This window comes from Artemia sp. Qi Xiang Cuo, chromosome 12 (assembly GCF_049724085.1).
Source record: "Artemia sp. Qi Xiang Cuo chromosome 12, ASM4972408v1, whole genome shotgun sequence".
NCBI lineage: Eukaryota > Metazoa > Arthropoda > Branchiopoda > Anostraca > Artemiidae > Artemia > Artemia sp. Qi Xiang Cuo.
In genome coordinates, this window is record NC_142805.1 from 47,449,400 (window position 1) to 47,454,134 (window position 4,735).

Consider the following 4,735-nt stretch of genomic DNA (forward strand, 5'->3'; position numbering starts at 1 on the left):
GAGGGGTGCGCCGAACCCGGAGGTACTGCAATACCGGGCCAACGCGTGAAGGGACCGGAGCAAACCCCAACATCCCTCCGGTTTCAATCTGGGCCCCATGTAGGGACCGTATCAGATATTAAGCTGATAAGAACAGATACTACACTTTGATCTTAGCCAAAAGGCCGAGAAGCTATAATAGAACAAGGTTTGTCAAAGAGTGCATAGGAATAAAATTAAAAAACTTTATCACAAATTTAATTTTATTTGCAACGCTCTAGTAGGAATCAACTCACTTATTACTATGTCGTTACATTTTCATAGACAGCATAAAATACTTCACATAATATCAAAGTTTATCTCAAAATTTTTATGGTAAACGGAAAATTTTCCAATCAAGACTTGAACAAAATTGTCATTCAAAAAGCCAAAATCAGACAAAGATTTAGGCTACTAAAAAAACAAAACTGACCTGTTTATCTGGATCCTTGAATTATGCAGGCTTATTTTAGGTTTGACATGATATTTTGCAGAAACTAAATTTCAGCTGAAGGGGGAAACTGAGGTCTGAGAGGGGGTCAAGCTTTGGTCTGGATGGGGCAGTCCCCCCTGCCCCATAGCAAATTGTGCCCCTGGAGCACCTCCTTCCTGATCAAGGCAGCTCAAAAGCCAAATAAGTATGATTTGATAAATTCAAATGTTGTGAAACATTTTCACATTAACAAATCAAGGTTCTAGATTTTTTTTAGATAGTAAAAACATGCTTTCTTTCTGATAAAAACGTCCTAATCGCACTGAGAGGACATTTAGCTTTTTGAAAATAAATCATAGTAAATTCATATGATTTTTTTTTTAACAAGATTTGCAACTAATCAGGAATAAAATGACTATTTACCAGGAATTTTGGAAAATTTTCAAAAAACGTGAAACGAAAAAAATATTCTTTGTTTTAATGACTCAGTATATAAAAAATTTATAAATAGCAGAAAACTCTAAATTACAGAAAACAAGCCCTTTTTTCAATAAAATACAACGGAACGATATTTTATCTATCAGGGTAGATTATTGATTGCCAACGCCATCCGTGGGCATGCCCACTACAAGATAAGTCTCATTTTGGTTTTTCAGTTTTAATTTTGGTTTTTCTTTCTCACACTAATCAAGACGTCTTTTAAGCAATTCGATCTTGCACTGGCGAAATTTGCAGGCTGTCCATTGTGGCCAGTACGAATTCTGATGATTACGAAAAATGATGGAAAGCGAACTAACTATTTGATCTTTTGTTACGGGGATCATAACGAGCAAATTGTTTCTGAGAATAATCTTGTATCGTACAAGGATAATATTCAAGAGGCTTCTACTAAAACTGCAAATAGTGTGAAACACCCTTTTGAGGAACTTGAGCGTTTTCCCGACATTTACAGGTCTATTTCAAAAGCGTTTGCGGCACTAAAAGTACCGGATCAAGCTGCCGTACTGCCTGGTTCACAGTCTGTTTTATTTGCACGAATTCCCGCTACAGAACAGGAGCTAGAGAAAACAAGGGAATCTATAGTTAGAAAAATAACTCGTTAGGTTTCTGCCAAGTGTGGCTCGAGTGCGAAATCTGGTCTTAAAGATACAGCTGAGACTATAATTAGCAAGTTATATAAGTCTGTGTCACTAGAGCTCAACCCCATATTAGACCGTATCGAGCGTGAGTTGAAAATGTATAGAATGCAAACCCGTAATCTGGATAATCTAATTTAAAAAATCTAAGTCAAGCTAGACGATTTTTATAAAGAAAATTGTTTGGACTGTCTTTTTTTCAACGGTCTGAAGCAAACGCCAGGTGTTGACCTTAAAACGACTATGCTCAGTGTCCTTTCGACACGGATGGGTGTTACTGGTATATCTTCTGGTGAATTATCAAGTGTTTTCCGGTTTAGAATGAATGGGCCTCATACCACCAGTGACAAAGTTGCCCCAGTTTTAGTGCGAGTTGTTAGTAAAGAATTTGCTCGAAAAGTGTTCTTACAGAAGTCTAAACTAGCTGGGTCTGGAATCTTTGTGTCGGAATCCCTTACAAAGCGACGTCGCGACCTGCTAAATGCCGCAAGGGATCCTTTGGTGTTAAAAATGTATGGACCGACCGGGGCAACATACTAGTGAAGCTACCTGGTGAACCGTCTGCCCGGAAAATAAGATCCCTTGCTGAATGCGTTTGAATTCATATTTGTGTTGTTTTTTGTCGTTTTTTCTTCTCTGTACAGCTTTGTTGCCTTTTTTGTTTCTGTTTCTTTTTCGCGATTTTTTCATTCTTATTATTATTCGCATAAACTCTTTTGGTCTCCCGTTTATTTTATTATTGCTTTTCCTTTTCTTTTGAGGGATCCGTTTTGTTTCGTTTTTGGTTTTAGTCTTTCTATTATTATTTGCAAAAAAAATGTCTTGGTCTCCTATTTTTTATTTCTTACTTTTTTTTTTCTTTTTTTTTATTTATAGAGATATGTTATATGTTTATTTATTTACTTTCGTTGGTTATTCACTTGATGATTTAATGAGCCGACCTTTTCGTCTAGAATAGGTTTTATCAGCACCAATAGCAAGAGATGCTGAACCGTGTATGAACCAAGTTAGATTTCAACCGTTAAAAAATAGTGCTTATGTCCAAAGATCGAAGTTAGACCCAGGGGAAGCTGATTCGTTGTGTTTATGTGCCTGTAATTGTCACCTCATTACTGGTTATGAAGATGTGTTGCAATTTCTTTCTGATTCTCAAGGAAAAATTATTTTAATTGGTATATCTGAAATTTTTTTTAGTCAGGAACACTCTTTCTCGCTGTATTCTTTTCCAGATTATAATTTGGAGGCTAAAAACCGGACTTCACTTCACAGAGGGGGAATTGTGTGTTTGATTTCAAACTCATTCACATACCAAGTAAGAAATAATATTGATGTTTGGATAGAGGGTAAGTTTGAAAGTTTTAGTATTGATTTAAATTTGGGTAGCAGTAAATTTTTGATTAGTATTGTGTATAAGCCACCGAGCGCAAGCTGGGAAGATTTTGAGCATGGATTTGATCAACTTACGCGTGCGGTGTCTCGGACAGGTTTAGATTTTATTTGTATGGGTGATTTTAACTTTGATCTGCTATCGCTGAACGGAGTGAATCTTGATTTTTTTAATTTGATGGTTGCTAATGATCTTTTTCCCTAGCTAATATTCCAACACGGGTTACGAGTCATTCAGCTACTCTCATTGACAATATTTTTGTTGGTTCGAAGTATCTGGATCGTAGTTATGCTGATGTGGTTTTGCACCCTTGTTTTGACCATTTTCCAGTACTCGGAACGGTACCTTGTGTTCGCATAAAAAGAAATGAAAGAAAAAAAAGTGAAGACTCGATCGTTAAAAAAAGAGAACTTACAGAGGTGTGGTGATGAGTTGAGCAGCACTGATCTTAGCGAGATTATGGATATAAAAGATGACGCTTCTGGGGCATTTGATTGCATGATGGGGATCATACAGCCAATTTATGACAAGACTTGCCCAGTTAAATTTGTGAAACCGCATAAGGATCAACCCAGGAAGCCTTGGATAACTACAGAAATTCTTGAAGCGTCACATTTAAGAAATCAAGTGTATGTAGATTATTTAAATAGTAGGTGTGTCAAGAAATTGGAAGAGTTTAAAATAATACGCAATAAAGTGAACTCAATGAGAAGGAAAGCTAAAAACGAATATTTTGATAACCAACTGAGTTTAAATAAGGATAATGCGAGAGGAACTTGGAAGGTTATAAATGACCTATTGGGAAAGAAGAAAGAATCTCCACCCAATTCGCTGCTGATTTAAGGAGAAGCAGTGAGTGATGAAACGATTATTATTAATAAATTTGCTGAGTTCTTCTCAAGTATTGGTCAAAATGTGCAGGCGGAAGGGTTAGTAAATTTTAATAATGATTCCTTGGAGGACGAATTTTTGGATGAAAGAGGAATTAGAAATGAAATTGAATTTCAACCGTGTACTCGAGATGAAATTCTGAAGGTTGTGAAAACAATCAAATCGAATTCAGCAGGGACAGATGGAATTCATTTGAAGGCTTTTAAATCAGTGATGTGTTATTTAATACCATGTCTCGTCCACATAATCAATCTTTCCCTGGAAACTGGGGTATTCCCCGATGCGCTTAAAAGGGCAAAAGTTATCCCTCTCCATAAAGGTGGGTCTAAACTAGATATCGAAAATTATAGACCTATATCAATCCTTCCCCTGTTTTCAAAAATATTTGAAAAAATTGTACATAAAAGGCTGTATGATTACCTTACGAAAACAGGGATGTTAAGTGAAACTCAGTTCGGCTTTAGGAAAGGTCACTCGACGTCGGACGCCGTGCATTCTCTCTGCGATATTGTAAATAGATGCTTTGAACGTGGTGAAATCCCTTTGACTGTTTTTATTGATTTTAGACAGGCGTTTGATACAGTGGATTTTAAAATTTTACTCAAACATCTACAGTCCCTTGGAGTTTGTGGTAATTATCTGAAGTGGTTTGATAGTTTTTTAAGTGGAATATGTATTCAAGTTGTTTTAAATGATTCATTTTCTTATCCCTATCAAGGTAAGTGTGGTGTAACTCAGGGATCCGTCTTGGGACCACGTCTGTACCTTGTGTATGTTGATTGAATGCGTTTTTACTTACCGGAGTGTTTTATCACGACTTTCGCCGATGATACTGCTTTAACTATGTCTAGTGGAATGATTGATGATCTA

The 4,735-nt window shown here is 36.5% G+C and overlaps 1 pseudogene; it reads right to left on the reverse strand.

The window, feature by feature from the left end:
- LOC148946204 (U2 spliceosomal RNA) lies at positions 1–176 on the reverse strand (annotated as a pseudogene).
- Positions 177–4,735: the final 4,559 nt, after the last annotated feature.